The 22941-nt window shown below is 35.5% G+C and overlaps 1 protein-coding gene and 1 long non-coding RNA gene across 4 annotated transcripts in view; both read left to right on the top strand.

Moving 5' to 3' along the window:
- Positions 1–22941, top strand: part of LOC113097662 (ribonuclease inhibitor-like) — a 101159-nt gene that overhangs the window by 49911 nt on the left and 28307 nt on the right. The window lies entirely within an intron of this gene.
- On the top strand, positions 3236–21892 carry LOC113097653 (uncharacterized). 3 transcript variants are annotated; one of them, XR_003288906.1, is made up of 5 exons: positions 20034–20149; positions 20452–20519; positions 20907–21013; positions 21400–21492; positions 21844–21892. It is a non-coding gene; the product is annotated as an uncharacterized LOC113097653 (long non-coding RNA). The 3 variants fall into 3 exon arrangements; XR_003288905.1 differs by lacking the exons at positions 20034–20149; positions 20452–20519 and adding an exon at positions 3236–3350 and having other exon boundaries at positions 21844–21874; XR_003288904.1 differs by lacking the exon at positions 20452–20519 and having other exon boundaries at positions 21844–21874.

The following is a 22941-nucleotide window of genomic DNA, read 5'->3' as shown; positions in this document are numbered from 1 at the left end:
TTACCTGACTGCTGGTCTCTGTGCATGAATGTGCGTTGTGACCAATCAAGATGAATAAAAACACAAAATAAAATACAATCTATGTGCTTTTTTCTCTGAGGTAAATACATCTGTTGTGCTCGTTGCAACAGGAAGTGATCACGTTCATCTGTCGGCTGTCATGACAACCGAAGCTCCAGTCCGGAGTCAGTGAAGAAATTACACATTTTTGGGATTTCCTTTAGTTTTTTATGTAATCTTTTTATTAATCTTGATGTTTTTCAGAACTTGTGTGCAATTCAGTGTGAACTGAACGAATAGTGTCTCATGAGCACACAGTCATGCACAGAGACCAACAATCAAGTCAGGATGTTTGTTAAATAATACGAAAAAGTTCAGTATGTTTCTCACCAAACCTTATTGTATACACACACAACACTTGGAATATACATCACATGAGACATAAGACCACTCTGTTATACTTTGGCTTCTATTTTAACAGCTTGATGTTATTCGCCATAGACTGACATTATATGGACAAGCATATTCGGGACATTTTATTGAAATCTCCTTTTGTGATATGACATAAGACAAACTTCAAGGGTAAGTAGATGATTATTTAAATTTTGGGGTAAACCATAACCCTTTAAGGAAAAGCATTTAACTCACTGTAAAATATTTTGTTGTAAAAAGAAGTCCGTCTTACTGGAAAATAAGTTGTGGTTCCTGAGTTCCATGTTGATCTCAATGCGCTGAGGCAGGGCTCCGTCTATCAGAATGAATGCACATAAATGGGACAGCACATAAATAAATGACAGTACAAGCATACCAAAAAAATAAAATCTAATCTGTAGTTCATGCTACCCACGTGTAACTCATGCAGTATAGAGAGTTTGAGGACCGTATATTGAAAAGTTATTTACAAATATATACAAATAAATATATATATGAAAATATATGAATATATGAAACAAACACATACACACACACATACATACATGTGTGTGTGTGTGTGTGTGAAAATCACACAAATCCAATATACAGATACATTAACATTATGAAAACTTTTTAAATGAATGCTTAATGTAATCACAAAATTTGGTCACAAGACAGACATGCAAGAAACAATGAACTTACGTAAATGATATTGCTATTTTAGATTTGGGCCGTTTACAGTGGTTTGATTTGACATCAAATTTTTTGGTTTGTTTGAACTCAGAGGGAGTGGCAGCCACATTAAAAAAGTTAAAATCTTAAGTCATTTGTGGATTAATGCGTATTGGAGACGCGAACCGTTTAAAACGATTCAGTTCGATTTGGTGAACTGGTTCAAAAAGATCCGGTTACATCGAATGATTCGGTCATGAACTGGATATCACAAACTGCTTTGATTTGAACTCTCTCACAACAGACACGGAAGAGAAGACAATGCTGAATAAAGTCATAGTTTTTGCTATTTTTGGACCAAAATGTATTTTCGATGCTTCAGAATATTCTAACGGACCCTCTGATGTCACATGAACTACTTTGATGATGTTTTTCTTACCTTTCTGGACATGGACAGTAGACCGTACACACAGCTTCAATGGAGGGACTGAGAGCTCTCGGACTAAATCTAAAATATCTTAAACTGTGTTCTGAAGATGAACGGTGGTCTCACGGGTTTGGAACGACATGAGGGTGAGTAATTAATGACATAATTTTGCTATCTGTGTGAACCAACCCTTTAAGTTACTTCTGGTCTCTCCCTTCTCACAGCAGTTCAAATCTGTGAGAGACGGTTAGGATCGTTAGGCGTGCACAGCATTTAAATATCGTCATAAAGTAAAATTATATAAAAAATACATGTAAACGAGGTAAAACACTTACTTATGGTGTTTTCCTTTGATAAGACCAAATTCCCCGTCTTCTCCCCATCGTGAGTGAAATAATATCTCTCTCTTGGAGAACAGCACATAAATATCACTATAAATCAATATAGTGTTATTAAATACATATTTTAAATGAGATGAAAACACTCACTTTCAGAATTCCCTCATAGAAAATAACTGACATCCTCGTCTGTTCTGGTTCGGAAGAGTATAATTGTTGAATTCAGTGGTTATTTTGTTGTCTTTGTGCCCAAAATACATTCTCATAGCTTCATAGAATTACAGCTGAACCACACATGGACTGTTTTACCAATCTCCTTGCAACCTTTCTGGCTCTGGGAACATTTCAGTTATGCTGCAGTCTATGGAGAGTTAGAAAGCTGTCATGTTTCATAAAAAATATCTTAATTTGTGTTCTGAAGATGAACAAAGGTCATGGAATTACACAAGGGGGAGTAATTAATGACAGAATTTTCTTTTTTAGGCCCACTATCCTTTAAAGCTGTAGAATATGATTTGTAGACCAGATCATCTTTGAAGCACCACAATATTTAATTTAAAATGCTATTTTAACACACATTTTGCCTTGCACAAATATTTGTGAATTGAATGTTACAGAAGTCTATACTGTGATTTAGATGAAATTTCAGATAATTGTTCACCTCTACTGTTAAATGAACAAATACATCTGGACATTGCCCAAACATAATAAACATCTTACAAATGGAAATACTTCCTTCATGAAGACTCACATCAATTAATGTCAATTAAAATGTATGGATGTATGGAAAGAGTTTTTAAAAGTTCACTAGAAAACACACACTGGTGTCTGTGAACTTCACTCTGACAACATCGTTGGTTTGAATCCTGAAGAAACTAAAAAGACAATGTTAAACATGATAACACTCACAGTCATCACAAATCTCTCAACAAGTATTAAACCATTTTTTCTTTCTTTTTTTAAATAGAAACACTACTTTATTGTCTTTATTGTTGGATGATTCTCTTTATACAGAATCCTTGGAAACCCTCAGCTGGACAAAGTAATGATGCAATCAAAAACCAGTTGGACATTGAGCCTATAAACATAAAGAAGCAGGAACTAGAACAAGTATTAATACTACACCTTTATATGAATAGAAATAATTTAAAGTAACAAATAAATACAAATCTCTGCATGTGGGACATTTGCAATAAACATGATATATAACAGTCCAGGAAGAGTGATAATAATAATGCAGTGTTTAAATGTATTCGGTGTAATATCCTCTCTCCAGTACAGCAGGTGGCAGTAACTGTTCAGCTCGCTCGAGACCCTCCAGTAAAACCCACGAAGAAGAAGAAAACGAAAGTAACTGCAGAAGACACACATAGCAAGAGAAAGCGTTGCTCGTTGGATTTGATGTCCTAGAAAACATTTTTCATTTTCAAGCTTAAAGCACAGAAAAAATGAGCGTTTCAAATGCTTATAGATTCTCTGCGTAGTGGACAAGACTGCAAGTAAGTTTTCAGAAAGGGGTTATTGAAAACGAATGTGTTTCTGAAGGTGTCTCCGTATTTCCTCTTCTGTTTTATGATGTTGACTTTGAGACGCAAAATCGAAAGTTTTTGTTTTTAAATCAGCCATTTCTCATTAAGATTATTTGGTTATTCTACATGGCTGTGCATTAGTTTGTAGCTCACTTTATTTTATATAGTTTTTTTGTTGCTGTTGCTGTAATTCAATTCAATTCAAGTTTATTTGTATAGCACTTTTTACAATACAAATCATTAGAAAGCAACTTTACAGAAAATTATGTTTCTACAATATTTAGCAGTAGCTAGTAGTTTGTGCACATTTGACAGGATTTTAGAAAAAATAAAAATAATAATAATAATACAAGACATAGTCAGCTAGACGATGAACTATCAATATTATTAATTAAGTTATTATATGATGCAGTCACACATTTAGCAATATTTGTTAGTTATGTTGTTGATTCAGGGTTAGCATCATCTGAGGTCCTCTGAGGGTCAGCATCATCTCTTCTCAGGTGTTCTGGATCCAGACTGGAGCTTGTGTAAATCCTAGTTAGAGAAGAGAGGAAAGATGAGTCTCTCACAGAAACAGAGGTAAGACTGAGTCTGTTTTCAGACAATCATTTTAAACACTGCTGCACTTTCAGAGGATTGCTGGAAAAACACAAAACCTTAACAAACTGTGTTTTATATTTACAAATGATGTGCAGAACGTCAGAGCTTCATAACTTACTAACTAAAAATAAAATTGATATTTAAAAAATAGCCAATAGATGTTAAATAGCTCATAATTGAAAATCAGAACGTCAGAGCTTATAGATGATGAATATCTCAGAAATGGAAATCAGAATCATCATTTACAAACATTTTACAGTCACTCTTCAGCACTGGGTCTGCACTTAATTAAAATATTCAACATCAGTGATTTTTTTCATCTAAATACACTGTACATAAAATACAATAAACCACACCTAAATACACTGTATTTGATGTTGACACTTCAGAATATAAAGTTGTTACAGTGAAGAAGAAAAATTATAACTTTATGAGTTTGTATCTGAAAGTTGATAGTTGCAAATCTCTTTAATTAGATCAGTAAAGTATTTGTAAAAATGTATTTATTCTCACATTTGAAGTACTTTAAAGAAATTGTTAAACACATGTGAGTCTGTAAGTAAGAATGACTGCTATCTTTAAAACTCTGCAGATGTTTCTGTGAAGGACTAGAGAGAATGTGTGTCAATATAAAACACAGATGAACCTCCTGTAGAAAAGTTTCTCTTCTCTCTTTGTGTCATTAGTGTAAGATCAGGCTCACATGTGTCTGTGAAGAGTGACCGGTCAAAGGGTGGTGACATGCCGAACTTCAGTGAGAAAAAAACATCTATCAAAAGGTATTTATTATCTTTGACATTATAATGTAGTGTTGGCTTATTTCTCCACTAAGATGCTTGTGATAGAAATGAATGAAATAAAACAGTAAATGACTGATTTCCTCTTTATTGAACTCAGTCTGGAGCTTCTCTCCAGCAACACAATCACACAAGCAGACACAAGGAGGTATAAATTAACCATGACAAATAGATCATGCAGCCAAACATGAATATGTCTTTCCATCTCTCCATAGTCATAGATGAACAAATGCATGTCTATACTGTGCTTCATTACCATCCTCAACAGTGAAGCTCTTTAAATGAGACTGAAGGAGCTCCTGTAGTAAAGTGTTTTGTTCTTTGTGTCATTAGTGTAAGATCAGACTCACATGTGTCCAGCTCTGTGTCTGTGAAGAGTGACCAGTCAAAGGGTAGAGTACCAAACTTCAGTGAAGAAACAACACAAACCAAATGGTATTAGATCTGTTTCTTATTTTTGTTTACACACAGACTCAGAAAGTGTGTCAGTGAATAATTATCAGAAAACTTTGTCCATAAATGTATCATTTATTTATTGTTTTTCTCTTTGCTAAAATGTTTACAAGATATTTTGGTCATTTTTTTCTTCCTAAAAATGCAGTATTTTGATTGATTTTATTTACTCTCAGGCTTCAGTATGAAACATTAGATCCAGATTTACAGTCTCACAGGAACCACAAGAATTTTACAGACAGTCTCCTGCAGATCTTCCAGGTAATAAAACACATTTTCAAGAATATTTAATAATTATAATAAACAAATATGTATTGAATAAGAGTGTGACAGAGCTTTTATTTCAACTTTTTCTTTTTAAGAACCTATAAAATAAGAATGAAAGCCTATTTTTATTAATATTTACAACAAAGTAATGTTTGTCTCAACTTTATTTTTGATGAATATTCTTAATTACTGAATAAATAATTTTGACCAATTATAGTATTTTTTTCTCTCATTCATTCTTTTCTTTCTTTGTAGGATCTTGAGAGCAAAATAATAACATTTCTGAAGAAAGAACTGGAAAAGTTTAAGAAAATATTACAAAAAGAGAACATGCAGTACTTTGTGAAGGACTTTAATGAGAACAGATGCAGTATGAAAGAAGCAGCTCTTGATCTCACGCTCTACTTCCTGAGAGAGATGAAGCAAGATGAAGCTGCTGATGCACTAGAAGGTGAGAGACTCTGTTCGCTGCTTCCAGTGCCGTGTCACTCTGTTTTCTCTTCCACAATCACTGTTATGACTCACAGGAAGATCATTTGCTGTTCATATGCCTCTCATATTATCTTCATAACCTCATCTGTCTCTTCCAATGACAGACTTCCTTTAGACTTCCACATTCTGTGCTGTACATACAGTGGGGCTCGAAAGTTTGGGCACCCCTTGCAGAATCTGTGAAAATATGAGTAATTTTCAAAAAAATGAGAGAGATTCATACTAAATGCATGTTATTTTTTATTTAGTACTGTCCTGAGTAAGATATTGTACATAAAAGATATTAACATTTAGTCCACAAGACAAAAAATTGCTGAAATTATTAAAATAACCCCACTCAAAAGTTTGGGAACCCTTGGTTCTTAGTACTGTGTTCTGTTACCTGATGATCCTCGACTGTCTTTCTGTTTTGTGATGGTTGTGCATGAGTCCCTTGTTTGTTCTGAACAGTTAAACTGAGCAGCGTTCTTCAGAAAAATCTTTAAGGTCCTGCAGATTCTTCAGTTTACCAGCATCTTTGCATATTTGAACCCTTTCCAGCAGTGACTGTATGATTTTGAGATGCATCTTATCACACTGAGGACATTTGAGGGACTCAAACACAACTATTTAAAAAGATTCAAACATTCACTGATGCTCCAGAAGGAAACAAGATGCATTAAGAGCTGGGGGGTGAAAACTTTTGGAATTTGAAGATCAAGGTAAATTGTACTTAATTTGTGTACCGGGAAACATACAAGTATCTTCTGTTGCTTACGAAGGGCAGAACTAAATGGAAAAAAAAATATTTCAACAAAATAAGACAAATTTGGCCATCTTCATCGTGTTCAAAAGTTTTCACCCCCAGCTCTTAATGCATCTTGTTTCCTTCTGGAGCATCAGTGAATGTTTGAATCTTTTTAAATAGTTGTGTTTGAGTCCCTCAAATGTCCTCAGTGTGATAAGGTGTATCTCAAAATCATAAAGTCACTGCTGGAAAGAGTTCAAATATGCAAAGATGCTGGAAAACTGAAGAATCTGCAGGAGCTTAAAGATTTTTCTGAAGAACGCTGCTCAGTTTAACTGTTCAGAACAAACAAGGGACTCATGCACAACCATCACAAAACAGAAAGACAGTCGAGGATCATCAGGTAACAGAACACAGTATTAAGAACCAAGGGTTCCCAAACTTTTGAGGGGGTTATTTTAATAATTTCAGCATTTTTTTTTTTTGTCTTGTGGACTAAATGTTAATATCTTTTATTTACAATATCTTACTCAGGACAGTACAAAATAAAATCTAACATGCATTTAGTATGATTTTTTTTTTTTTAATTACTCGCATTTTCACAGATTCTGCAAAGGGTGCCCAAACCTTCGAGCCCCACTGTAACAAACCCAGAGACTAAACAATCTGTATATTTTATTCATGCGTTTAGATGAGCTGTTCATCATTCATCAGTTAAAGTGTAGCCTAAAGAAGAAGTATCAATGTGTGTTTGAAGGAATTGCAAAGCAAGGTGACTCTACACTTCTGAAGAACATCTACACAGATCTCTATATCACTCAGGGTTGTAGTGAACAGGTCAATACTGAACATGAGGTGAGACAGATTGAAGTTGCTTCCAGACGTCATGAATCACAGGAGATACAGGTTGAGTGCAAACATTTGTTTGAAGCACCTGAACAAGACAAGCAGATCAGAACTGTACTGACAAAAGGAGTTGCTGGCATCGGAAAATCCGTCTCTGTGCAGAAGTTTGTTCTGGATTGGGCCGAAGGAAAAGAAAATCAAGATATCAGCTTCATATTTCCTCTTCCATTTAGAGAGATGAACTTAAAGGAGAAAGACAAACTAAGTTTGATGGACCTTATAACTCAGTTTTTCCCAGAGACAGAAGGACTGAACCTCACAAGAAGAAATCAATTCAAAGTCTTGTTCATTCTTGATGGATTGGATGAATGTCGTCTTCCTGTAAACTTTAAGGATAATGAGACGTGGTCTGATGTTTCATCACCAGCCTCTCTGGATGTTCTCCTGACGAACCTCATCAAGGGAAATCTGCTTCCTTCTGCTCTCATCTGGATCACCAGCAGACCAGCAGCTGCCAGTAAGATTCCTCCTGACTGTATCGACCGGCTGACAGAGATACGAGGATTCAATGATGCACAAAAGGAGGAGTACTTCAGAAAAAGATTCAGGGATGAGAATCAGGCCAAAGAAATCATTGATCATGTTAAACAATCAAAGAGTCTCTTTATCATGTGCCACATCCCAGTCTTCTGCTGGATTTCAGCCACTGTTCTCCAGAACATTTTAGAGGAGAAAAGAAATAATGTTGTGAAAAACAATCAGACTGATGATGTCTCCAAAACACTGCAGGAGTCAAATACTGAAGACACTCCTAAGACTGTGACACAAATGTACACACACTTCCTCAGATTTCAGATCCAGCAGAGCAGACGAAAGTATGATGGAGAACATACACCAGATGTTTCCTGGGATAAAGATGCCATCTTTTCACTGGGGAAACTGGCATTTGATCAGCTGGAAAGAAACAATGTGATCTTCTATGACACAGATCTGGAAGCCTGTGGTATTGACGTCTGTAAGGCATCAGTGTACTCAGGCATGTGTACCCAGATCTTTAAGGAGGAAACAGGGATCACTCTTGGTACCATGTACTGCTTCGTTCACTTGAGCATTCAAGAGTTTATTGCAGCCCTTTATGCACATCTGTTTCTAGACATAAAGAAGAAGTGTGTGTTTGATCAAGACTCTACAGGACAGGAAAACAAAAGTGAAAACATGATTGATTTGCTCAAGACTGCAGTGGACAAGGCACTAGAGAGTGATAATGGACACCTGGACCTTTTTCTTCGCTTCCTCCTTGGTTTGTCACTCCAGTCCAATCAGAGACTCTTACAGGGTCTGTTGACACATGTAGCAGACAATGAGCAGAGCAAAAAGGAAATAGTTCAGTACATCAAGCAGAAATTAGAGTCGAATCTGTCTCCAGAGAGATCCATCAATCTGTTCTACTGTCTGAATGAACTGAACGACCAAACTCTGGTGAAAGACATTCAGACCCACCTTAGCAAAGGAAGTCTCTCATCTGCTGATCTTTCACCTGCCCAGTGGTCTGCTTTGGTCTTTGTGTTGTTGACATCAGAGGAGCTGGAGGAGTTTGAGCTTCAGAAATTCAAGAAATCAGACGAGTGTCTCATTAGATTATCAGCAGTCATCAAAACCTGCAAAAGAGCTCTGTAAGTTATTTAATATATTTTGTCATGTTTTGTTCTCATCTTAAAATTGCTTTAATCTACATTGACACTACGGGTGAAACGGTTCAACTTTTTCACGGTTCGGTTTGTATCATGGTTTTATGATAACGGTTTCGGTACAGTTCGCTATGTTTATGAAAAAACTATACTTTCAAACAAAAGTAACGAAAATAAGAATATTCTAACTACAAACAACAGCACAGATAAATACAATGGAGATATAAATAAAATATTTTTATTAGATACAAATAAAATAAAGTGATTTTAAGCTGATCAAGTCTCTGGACAGAGCAGAGCGAATGCATTTACGTTGTAGTGATGTGCAGACCAGAATCAATTTAATCACAAATACACAGCAGTCAGGACTTTTATTTTAGACAATATGATCAGTTTTAGACAAAAGATGAAATAAGAATTATATGACAGAAATAAAAAGATATGAAAGATGTTAACACCTTTCACACAAGGTTGTTAGGAATTAAAACTTCATTGTATTTCTATCAAGAAACAGCAGAACTTATACATAAATCATGAGAAGTGTCAATTATTTGATTAAATGAACAACTTATTTGTTTTTCTGTTTTGAAGACCAAATTGTGGAAAATTATCCAAAGGTGTTCAGACACTCTTCCTCTGTTTTTTTTTTGTTTTATCAAGACACTGAGAGAAAGAGAAAAGATAGAAGAAAACTATTTAATAAAGTCACAATGTAGGTTAAGATGCTGTTATTTGATGATGAATTACTCACACATGAACATAACGTGTCTGATTCATTGTGTTTTCTCTTTCTGTCTTCAGTCTGAGTTATTGCAGTATTACAGAGAAACAGTGTCTCATCCTGACTTCAGCTCTGAAATCAAACCCATCACACCTGAGAGAACTGAACCTGAGTCTGAATGAACTACTAGGAGACTCTGGAGTGAAACACCTCAGTGATCTACTGATGAACACACAATTCAAGCTGGAGAAACTAGAGTTAGTATCATTATACTCTACAGCAGTTACAGTCAGATTAAAGATTACTGTTCACTTTCAGAAAGTCACCATGAAATTAAAGTTGACAGTTATTATTTTTTATGGAATATTGCAGTGCTGAAATGATTTTTCTGTGCACATAATGTATTTCTAATCCTGATCTTTCATCTGAATAACTTTCCTTCTCCTCACAACTGTCATGAATCCTGTCCGCGGTCTTCCGTCCGCTCTCCACCAGAGGTCCTCCTCCTTTATATTGACTCACACTACACAGACTGTTATGTGTCCCCCGGACTACATTTCCCATGATCCATTGCACTGATTAACCATAATTGAAGGCGATTCATCTGTGATTATTAATGTGTTATTTAATATCTTGATAGTGAACTGCGGTTCTGTGTATTAAATGCTGCTCCATCTGAAATCAATCACTTTAAATAATAGTGTAAGTATTAAAATAACAAACTCAAATGGACAAAAATGTGTTTTAAGTTTATTAATATTTTGAGTCTCTTCTCCCTCACCTCACAGTGCTTTAGTTTAGGGCCTGCTTTCTTCTTGTACATATCACACACACACACACACAGACACACAGACCCACACACACACACATTTTTGATGAGTCCACTAGTGATAATAATGTTACCTGCTTGACAGAAAGGGTTGCCAGGTTTTCAAAACAAAATCCACCTAATTGCTTCTCAAAACTAGTCCAAACTAACCACATTTCGAGGGGGTCCCTTGGTAAAAATAGCGTTCCGAAGCTAAAATACACGTCACTGGGGTCGTTTCAACCCACGGCAACATTGATAAAGTTTCAAATCCATGAGAAAACTGCAGACTTGGCAACACTGTGAGGATAGTAATGTCTACAACAGACACAAGCACTGTCTCCTGCTGCACTTATAGTAGTACGACTTTCCTCTGTGGATACACTTCCTCACAAGTGCAATTCTAGCTTTTACGCCCAATTTACGCCCCTGCATGTGATTTATTGAGCAGCCCTACATTCAGAAGAGCACATCAGTTTTTCAGCCTGGTTCTCTTCTGAGAAGCTGGTGACCCATCAAATATAACAACAAAACATACATTAATAATAGTAATAATATTATTGCAATTTATTAAGTGTTTATTTAAATAAAATAATAAACTAAATAATAAAGTTTGATAATTGTATTTTATTTTAAAATAAAATGGGACTATTAAATACAAATACAATTATTTTATAGTAAACTTAAAAATAAAGTGCTAATATTTTTATTATTATTTTAATTTGAATTTGAATTCCTTTAATTTTTCATCTTCAAACTTAAACTCAGCAAGGTTTTATTTTGGCGGGTTGCTCGTAAGTCTATGTGCTTCTGGGTTTAGTCTGAAGAGCGTCAGTGAATGAAATGTCACAGTTCTGCATTGTGCTTTGAAAACATTAACAGGAAGCCTAGATTTATTATTTCAGTTTGAATAGAAATCTTATACACTACAGTTTGTCGATCTAAAATGGTAATTGTGCATTAATAGCAGTCAACCATGTCGGTCCACAAACACACACTCTGAACTCATTTACAGCACATTTCTTATTTTGGTCGCGCATGCGATAATAATTTAATTGAATAAAATAAAATAAAAACTTAAAAAAAGCTAACTGAGACTTGTTATAGCACTTGTGTATCATTGCTCATTTGTTGATTTTGATTGCTTCAGTTGTCGTAATTTATAAGTCACTTTGAATAAAAGCATCTGCTAAATGATGAAATGTAATGGAAATATAAGGTTTTGGCAGTTTTTAATTTGTATTTCTTTTAAATTATTGCACCATATGGTGTTAACAGATGATGAATTACTCACACATGAACATAACGTGTCTGATTCATTGTGTTTTCTCTTTCTGTCTTCAGTCTGTGTGGATGCAGTATTACAGAGAAACAGTGTCTCATCCTGACTTCAGCTCTGAAATCAAACCCATCACACCTGAGAGAACTGAACCTGAGCGGGAATGAAATAAAAAACCCAGGACTGAATCACTTATGTGACGTACTGAAGGATTCACGCTGTAAACTGGAGAGATTGAGGTCAGTAACATTCACAGACAAGAATCAAAATGATGAAAATCACTTTGTTTAACTCTTGTGTGCTGTTCAAGGTCTTTTGAGACCCCAAATGATGTTTGCTGAAATAAAACAACCGTTCCCTTTATCTAGATGACATGAGACTATATAACGGTTGTCAACACTTGATAGATCTACAAATAGAAAATTTAATTGGATTGATATCTGGTTGTGTGTTAGTGTGAAAAAAGTCTCTCTCTAGAGACCCACATAGAAATGAATGAGGAACTGATCAAATCAATACTTTTTCTTCTTAATTTATCAAATAAAATCAATAAATCCACCATGATTCAGACCACAAAATACACAAAAGTGAAGTGCACAATGCAGAATGATTAAACTCACATACAAATGATGTTACATAATTAGTCAAAATGTCCGTCACAACACAGATAACACACACAGTCTGAAGAGGAGACACCAGCACATCCGCGATGGAGGAAACCACACGCCATGTTATCCACATTAATCACAATTAGGAACGAGGGTCTTAAAGCTGCAGTAGGTAACTTTTGTAAAAATATATTTTTTACATATTTGTTAAACCTGTCATTATGTCCTGACAGTAGAATATGAGACAGATAATCTGTGAAAAAAATCAAGCTCCTCTGGCTCCTCCCAGTGTCCTATTGCCATTTGCAGAAACTCCATCGCTCCCGGTAAAAAAACAACCAATCAGAGCTGCGGCCCGTAACTTTGTTTGTGTTCAAAATGTAGAAAAATGTATATAATAAGTGAGTACACCATGAATCCATTTTCCAAACTGTGTTTTTAGCCTGTCCTGAATCACTAGGGTGCAGTGTTGGTCATCGTACTTTAAAAAAGTAATTAGTTACAGTTACAAATTACTTCTCCTAAAATGTAACTGAGTTAGTAACTCAGTTACCACATTGCAAAAGTAATTAGTTACTCAGCAAGTAACTGTGACGTTATTTTTATGTTCCATAATGCTATTATGTCATATAACATCTTTAATATATAAGATGTTTATATTAACGGATTGAACAATAAAAACACTAAGTATTTTAGAATTTTTTTATTTATTTGAACTCAATAGATTGCAGCCTGCCATATGATATGCATAGAAATAAAACATATAAAAAATAAATATAGAAAATAAAATTCAACTGCAAAATTAAAACAAACAAATTTAAACTTGGGTAAAAAGAAACAAAGTGAAACCTGGCCATTAGTGCAAATCTCTGTAACTGTATATTAGGCCTATACTGCACAATAAACGGAACACTATCCAACTCTTACGCACCAGATGCAAATAGAGCGTCTGTCTGTCTACTGTTAAGTCAATGCAAAGACTAATAAGACAACTTCCGAAAATCAGCGAAACACATTCTTAAATAGACGCTGTCTTTATAAATAAACCGCATATTTGAGTTCAAAACAACTACATTCTCGCATGAAATACTTTTAAAACTAGATTTATTCACGCAAGTCGCGTCTGGTGTGTGCACAGCATTAAATATTCATTACAGTAACATATTAGCATGTGTTGATGTGAGGTGGTTCATAAGATTTGAGTTGCTTGAGGCAGACGTGGATAAAGTCTTTTTTCCTGGGCATACCGTGCATGTTACAGAAACATTCTTGCCTTTAATTCCCGGTACTTCCAGTTCGAGAACGCCATTATCGCTGATGCCGTCTTCTGTTTAGTGGTTGTCAGAGCGTGCAGTGAGACAGCGTGAGCAGGGCACCGCCCCAGCCAATCATCATCGGATTTGCAACGGTGTCAGGCAGCTAATGTGTAGCCACTAGCCAAAGCATGACACCTCGCGCTTTATTCAACCACTGTAGTAACGCGACACTTTACATTCTCAGTAATGATAATGGCGTTGCAATGATGGGAAAAGTAATTGGTTAGATTACTCCGTTACTGAAAATGTAACTCCGTTAGTAACGCCGTTATACTTAAACGGCGTTACTCCCAACACTGCTAGGGTGCACCTATAATAAGTGTTTATATTCGGACTATTTTAGATTGCTTCGGGGGTACCGCGGCGGAGTAACCCAGTACATTTGTGATTCTTCATAGACATAAACAGAGAGAAGTAGTTCCGGCTACGATGTTCCTCCGCAAGACGCAAGCAGTTCTGTTTATTAACCGCTAGAGCGTCAAAAGTTACCTACCGCAGCTTTAATGAAGTGAATTTTACATAAAAAACATTTTTATATAAAAACCTATTTAAAGGGGGGGTGAAATGCTATTTCATGCATACTGAGTTTTTTACACTGTTAAAGAGTTGGATTCCCATGCTAAACATGGACAAAGTTTCAAAAATTAAGTTGTATGTTTGAAGGAGTATTTCTGTTCCAAAAGTGTGTTTTTGGTTGCCAGGGCAAGACAACCCTGCACAGATTACCCCCAAAAAAAACAGCATTAAGGGAGCAGTTTGATGACAACATTGCATGTTGTTTACTTGATGTGCTTACGCGCCGATAGCTAAGTTAACAACACAGAGATATCTGAAGCAGTTTTACTCACCGCCTGCGGTTCCAACACACGATCGTGACCCTTTTTCGTTGGGACTGCATCATCCTTAAGAAATAAACGATGTGCAAATCCGGCGTCAAACTGGGCCTTGTTTGTAAAACAAGCATCTTCGAAATGCAGGGAACAAACACAAACACTTGCACAACTCCGTTGATGCTCTGTAAAAATAAACTCCATCCACTGGTCCCTTAATGCTGTTTTTTTGGTAATCTGTGCAGGGTTGTCTTGCCCTGGCAACCAAAAACACACTCCTTTTGTGACATTTGGCGACGCTCTCGCTCTGCTCAGTGAAGTCTGTTGTGCTCTCAGTGCTCTGCTATACGGGAGCGCGCACTCTTCCGGCAGAAGTGCCTCAGGACCCATATAAGGAAATTCCACTCCATCTAACGTCACACAGACCCATACTCAAAAAAAACTTTCCGAAACTTGTGACAAACCGGAAGGAGTATTTTTGGAACAAACGTACAACTTAATTTTTGAAACTTGATGTTTTCTAAACCCAGATTGGAAAACCTCAAAGATCAAATTTTCAGCCATAAAAGATTGTATTTGATCAAGAACTGATTTCTCAATAATTTTTTACATGAAAGACAAATTAGAGATGGGCCTAAAATTTGTCAGAATAGTAGGATCCATACCCTGTTTTTTAAGCAGAGGGCGAACAGTTGCATGTTTAAGCGACTCTGGAAAAGTACCTGTTTGTAAACAGCGATTTATCAAAGACAGAAGATTTTGAACAACCACATCTATAACTTGCTTAAAGAAGAGAGGGGGCATTACATCAGTTGGGGAACCAGATGCTTTCAGGTGATCCACTATTTCTATCAGATGGTTATCTGTAACAGGAGTAAAACAACTAAAAACAGCAGTACATCTAGAGAGAGTTGAAGGGTCAGATGAAACTGGGTTTAGCCCCATTCTTAAGTCATGTGTCTTCTGTACAAAGAAAGTCTTCACAGGAAACTAATGACACTTCTATATCAAGACCAGTGGAGGGGTTGATGGTGGAATTTATAACATTAAACAGAGTTTTTGGTTTATGACAGTTCTTGTTTATAATGTCAGTGAAATAAACTGATCTTGCCGTTTTCACTGCTTTCTGATATTGAGTTAGTGAGTCTCTGAACATTTGCATTGAAACCTGAAGTCTGTCCTTCCCCCATTTCGTTCAAATCTTCTGCAAATACGCCTAAGAGTGCGAGTTGTGTCATTAAGCCAAGGCTCAGATTTCGGTTTATGGAGATGAGTCTTTAAAGGTGATCTGAAGTGTCAGATCAAATGCATTTAGCAGATTGATAAATTCCTTTGCTAAGGAATCTGCTGCACAACAGACATGAACATTAAGTCCCCAACAATCATTAGTTTGTCATATTTTGAAATGAAATCTCCCAAAAAGTCAGCAAAATCCTTCAGAAAATTCGAATTAGGTTTTGGGGGACGATAAATCAATGCAAACAGAACAGGGTCGCATAGCTCCAGAGTAAACAACTGTAGCTCAAAGCTTTGGTATTCCTTTGAAACTACGGGACGGCAGGAAAAAATGTCTTTATAAATAGAGGCCAGACCACCACATCGTCCCGTTGTACGCGGTGAATTTAAAAACAGAGAGTTTGACGGAACCATTTCAGAAAAGGCGCTAATATCCCCCGGAGTAATCCATGTTTCAAAACTACGAACACACTACACTTTATATTTATATACACATGCACTTATTTATCTAACACACATACTCAGAGTACACTTAAATTTTTGCACATATTATACCTGTACATACATAATGCTCATTGTAATATACCTGCCATACATTGTCAATTTGTATATTTCCATTCCTTATCTACCTATTTGTATTTAAAACTAATTTTTATTCCATTTTGTGTTTTTTGTTCTGTGGCTGTCATTATGTTGCACTGTGGAGCTTCTGTCACGAAAACAAATTCCTCGTATGTGTGAACATACCTGGCAATAAAGCTCATTCTGATTCTGGTTCTTCGCAACACATTGAAGCTGTGTGTATGGTATACTGTCCATGTCCAGAAAGGTAAGAAAAACATCATCAAAGTAGTCCATGTGACATCAGAGGGTCAGTTAGAATATTCTGAAGCATCAAAAATACATTTTGGTCCAAAAATAGCAAAAACTACGACTTTATTCAGCATTGTCTTCTCTTCTGTGTCTGTTGTGAGAGAGTTCAAAGCAAAGCAGTTTGTGATATCAAACGAATCATTCGATGTAACCGGATCTTTTTGAACCAGTTCACCGAATCGAACTGAATCGTTTTAAACGGTTCGCGTCTCCAATACGCATTAATCCACAAATGACTTAAGATGTTAACTTGTTTAATGTGGCTGACACTCCCTCTGAGTTCAAACAAACCAATATCCCGGAGTAATTCATTTACTCAAACAGTACACTGACTGAACTGATGTGAAGAGAGAACTGAAGATGAACACCGAGCTGAGGCAGATAACGAACAATAGACTGACTCGTTCTGAATTGAGGCAAATCAGTCAAACAGGATTATTTTTTATGGTGCATGTATGTAAATTCATTTTTACTTCATGTTATCTGCAATGTTTATGGTCTTTTTGGGCAGGATAAAGATATATTTAAACCGTTTAGGTGTGTGTGTCTGCTGCACACTGACGACACAGGTAACTGATTCAACACAATATATGTTTTTCATGAGAAATGTCCAAAATAACACAATCATAAGTGTTAATTTAGGCACCAAACTACTGAACACCAGCACATCTAGTGACCCAAAATGTCTGATTAACCTGTAACTTTTAACACAAATAAACTGTGCAGAATGTAAAATATGTAAATTTAATTCTTAATCACTGTTATAATATCAGAGGTGAAAACTGTAAATTATGTAACTAAATTTAATTTTCACGGTATCCCATGGCAAAAAAAGAAAAGAGGCTACATGACACTCTTCATTCCTCGCTGGAAAAGGTGTCGAAGAAGACGCAGAACTCAGGGTGAGTTTTCAGTGAAGTTAAAGGCAAGTCTAACCTCACAGCTGCCGATGCAGTGTTTTTCCCTGGTTGACATCACAAAGGGAAAGGACTGTTCTGTCACCTAGTGCTCTATGGAGATACCATGTCAATGGATTATTTCTGTGCTCCCGGGCACCCGCACTGAACACAACTTTGCTCATGGCTAATAAACTTATTCCCCATGGGAAATGTACTTGCAAATCTTCGTTCCCTGCATCGCGAATCGTGTGAGCTGGAAGTTTTCACAGAGCTGAAATTTGCTCTGACTAATCTGTGGTCACCTACCAGCAAAACTTTTACCTTAAAGGATTTATTTGATTCTAAGAATTAGGACATTTTATTTTTTAACAGAGACCTGGTTAGATACATTACATTACATTTACATTACATGTAGTCATTTAGCAGATGCTTTCATCCAAAGTGACTTACAAATGAGGACAACGGAAGTAATCAAAAACAACCAAAAGAGCCATGATATATAAGTGCTGTAACAAGTCTCAGCTCAGAACACATAGCAAGGGCTTTTAAATAACATAATAAATAAAAAGAAAATAGATAATAGTAAAAGAATAGAGCAAGCTAGTGTTAGGGGTCTTTATATGTATAAAACAAATATAAAATATACATACTAGTGATCTAAGTTCAATTTCTGAGTTGCTACCGTCTGTGTTTTTTTTTTATTCCTCACGGGCCTCTGGTGGCAGAGTTGGTTTTTCAACTATTTTTAAAATGATCTTGAAATGTCAGACTCTGCACACTACACATTATTCTAGTTTTGAGTTGTTTCAGTTGAACTCCTCAGTACTGTGGTCTATCATCCTCCAAAATTCAACAAGCCAAATAAGGGATTTTACAGACTTTTTGGCCAATATATGTTTAAAATATGATAAACTTTTTATAGTGAGGGACTTCATTCATTCAAAGTTCATTTATTTCAGTGTATCAACTCAAATGACACATCTGTGTGTGTTATGTGTGTATTATTTATCAGTTTTTTTAAGAAGGCTTTGACTTCAGAACATACTGTAATGCCACCATATGAGGATTAAGTTTATAAAATTGGTATATTATTCTCTCTACACCGGCCTTCCAGGACCGAGCAAACAATTGTTCCCAGGGTGTTTTGGAGAAAAACATTTATTTTGTAATGTGATTTTCCCACCTCTTTCAATTATTTTACTTCAGTGAAAGGTTAGATTTTTGCACATTTTTAAATAAAATATCAAAAGGATTAAAAATGCTGATTTATTTTTTACAGTCATATTTGTTTATATTTACCAAAGGGGCAAACCCTTTTCACACCACTGTATATGTATAATTATATAAATGTTAAAATGGCTGTGAATGGCTAATTAATTCATGTATATTTTATGTATTTATTTATTTATTACAACATATTTGTTTGCATGGCTTAGTTATATGTATAAAATTAAATGTGAAAAATTTGGATATGTTGGACATTCCTCAAATATATATATATTCAATCACATTTATGTTTTGTTTCACTGTAATGTCACATTTTCCTTAAGAGGGGCGTTTTCCCCCACTCTACCCCAACGTTGTGAAAAAACGAATTTATAACGTCAAAAAAAAAAAAAAAAAAAAAAAAAAAAACGGAATTTTGATGCTGAGGTAGAGGATTTATATATATTTTTAACTAAATTATGTAGTGGTTTAATTTTCTATAGTATGTGTTCAAGACACATCCAATTAAGTTGTGTAATTAATCTGGGTGTGTGTGTGTGTTATAAATTAATTGAGTAAATATTTGATTTTCAAATTCAAGTCAAAGCAACTGCAAAACAAGACTTTGCCAGCTTTATCTTAACTGTCGAATAATAGTTGAACCCCCCCCCCCCCGTTATCATGTTATTTTCACAACGTGAAAAAAAAACAAAACGTTTTTACACCGTTGTTGTATTTGCTGAGTACTAACGTCTTTTATCGAGCCTGAGGAGGTGAATGGTGCTCCTCAAACAGAAAGATGCATCCTAAAATTCAGATGATCAGTACAGACTCGTTTTCTTTCCGTTTATTTTCGTGAATTTAAATGTGTGCAGTCTTTCGTTTGAGAGACACCAATTGATAAGATTTGATTTGAACTGAAAAAAAAGGCTCTGAATCAGGGGTCGATTATTCCCCTTGATGGAATCGATTCCTTTGGATTCGACTCTGATTCCCTACGCCTCCACATTCCCAGATTTCCCAGCCCAGCCCTGCAGCGAGGACACTACGCAGATAGCAAGAGAGAAAGCGTAGCTCGCTGGATTTTATCCACTTTATGTCCTAAAAAACATTTGTACAGGTAGGTTATAACTTTAGCACAGACTCTACTAATTGTAACAATCGCGAACATTGTTTTTGTATATTTAATCCAATCCGTCTCAGAGATATGCGAAATAATAGCTGAAAAGCGACAGGCCCAAAGCACAAAAAAATGAGCGTTTTAAATAGTTATAAATTCTCTTTATAGTGGACAAGACCTCGAGTGTGTTTTCAGAGAGGGGTTATTGAACACGCATCTGTTTCTGAAAGTGTTTTTCGTGTTTCTGCTTCTGTGTTATGCTGTTGTTTTTGTGATGTGAAATCGAAAGTGTTTTTAACCAGACATTTCTCAGTCCGAGTGACGTCACCGCTTCCGCGTCCAATCAGATATCACGAGAAAACAACAAAAGGTGCTAATATACACTCACAATGTGATTATAATACCACCAAAAAAATATAATCATAACCTTTAACAGCATACCGAAATCACAGATAACCAGACAATGAAAATATAAATAAATAAATATAAGATTATTTGTGTTTGGGACGCTGTGAGCACGGAGACTGTAGTGTACACCGTGAGTTTGAAAAGGGTTATCTTAAATGTTAAATATGAATAAACAGTGCTTATAAACGCCTGCTGAGGTCATATTCTCAAGTGAAGCGAGTTGACCACTTAACAACCGAATAAGACCAGTGCATTTGTTTGTAACTCACTTTATTTTATATAGTGTGTTTTGTTGCTGTTGCTGCTAACTGAACATATTTCTTCATCTCATTAACCTCTTCATCTCCAGGTCACACTGAACAGCAGATTGTTGTCTCAAGCCAGTGCTGATCAATGACAGTTTAGCTGCAGTCTGTCAGAGAAGAGAGGAAAGATGAGTCTCTCACAGAAACAGAGGTAAGACTGAGTCTGATTCAGAGAAGCATTTTAAACACTGCTGCACTTTCAGATGATTGCTGAAAAAAACAAAACCTTAACAAACTTTGTGTTATATTTACAAATGATTTGCAGAACTTCATAACTTCCTATTTAAAAAATAAATAAATACATAAAAATATTTAAAAAGTAGCCAATAGATGATAAATATCTGAGAACTGGAAACCAAAATTGTAATTTTACAATCACTCTTCAGCACTGGATATGTACTTTGTAAATTACTTAGTGATTTTGGTTTTTAGGTCCTAAATTATTTTTCAGACATTAAAAATGACTCTTAATTTAAAGGGTCATATGATGCTTTTTATTCCTGTAGAAAAGTTTCTCTTCTCTCTTTGTGTCATTAGTGTAAGATCAGGATCACATGTGTCTGTGAAGAGTGACCAGTCAAAGGATGATAACATGCCGAACTTCAGTGAGAAAAAAACATCTATCAAAAGGTATTTATTATCTTTGACATTATAATGTAGTGTTGGCTTATTTCTCCACTAAGATGCTTGTGATGGAAATGAATGAAATAAAACAATAAACCACAGATTTCCTCTTTATTGAACTCAGTCTGGAGCTTCTTTCCAGTAACACAATCACACAAGCAGACACAAGCAGGTATAAATTAACCATGAAAAATAGATCATGCAGCCAAACATGAATATGTCTTTCCATCTATCCATAGTCATAGATGAACAAATGCATGTCTATACTGTGCTTCATGACCATCCTCAACAGTGAAGCTCTTTAAATGAGACTGAAGGAGCTCCTGTAGTAAAGTGTTTTGTTCTTTGTGTCATTAGTGTAAGATCAGACTCACATGTGTCCAGCTCTGTGTCTGTGAAGAGTGACCGGTCAAAGGAAGAAGGACCAGGATTCAGTGAAGAAACAACATCACGAACCAAACGGTATTTGATCTGTTTCTTATTTTTCTTTAACGTGTATCAGTGAATAATTATCAGAAAACCTATAGTCCATACATTTATCACATTATTGTTTTTTTCTTTGCTCAAATATTTACAAGATATTTTGGTCATATTTCTTTCCCTAAAAATGCAGTATTTTGATTTATTTTATTTACTATCAGGCTTCAGTATGAAACATTAGATCCAGATTTACAGTCTCACAGGAACCACAATAATTTTACAGACAGTCTCCTGCAGATCTTCCAGGTAATAAAACACATTTTCAAGAATATTTGATAATTATAATAAACAAATATGTATTGAATAAGAGTGTGACAGAACTTTTTTATTCCTAATTGTTCTTTTTAAGAACCCATACAATAAGAATGAAAGCCTATTTTTATTAATATTTACAACAAAGTAATGTTTGTCTCAACTTGATTTTTGATGAATATTCTTAATTACTGAATAAATTATTTTGACCAAATATAGGATTTTTTTCTCTCATTCATTTTTTTCTTTCTTTGTAGGATCTTGAGAGCAAAATAATAACATTTCTGAAGAAAGAACTGGAAAAGTTTAAGAAAATATTACAAAAAGAGGACTTGCAGAACTTTGTGAAGGACTTTAATGAGAACAGATGCAGTATGAAAGAAGCAGCTCTTGATCTCACGCTCTACTTCCTGAGAGAGATGAAGCAAGATGAAGCTGCTGATACTCTAGAAGGTAAGAGACTCATAATCATCTGTCAGATTGTTTATTATAAATGTAGAGAGAAAATAAGATTAAACAATATCTGTATTTTTGTTTCTGTTTAGATGAGCTGATCTTCATTCATCAGTTAAAGTGTAGCCTAAAGAAGAAGTATCAATGTGTGTTTGAAGGAATTGCAAAGCAAGGAGACTCTACACTTCTGAAGAACATCTACACAGATCTCTATATCACTCAGGGTTGTAGTGAACAGGTCAATACTGAACATGAGGTGAGACAGATTGA

The sequence above is a fragment of the Carassius auratus genome, unplaced genomic scaffold, assembly GCF_003368295.1.
Source record: "Carassius auratus strain Wakin unplaced genomic scaffold, ASM336829v1 scaf_tig00216347, whole genome shotgun sequence".
Taxonomy (NCBI): domain Eukaryota; kingdom Metazoa; phylum Chordata; class Actinopteri; order Cypriniformes; family Cyprinidae; genus Carassius; species Carassius auratus.
This window is presented reverse-complemented; position numbering and strand designations above follow the sequence as displayed.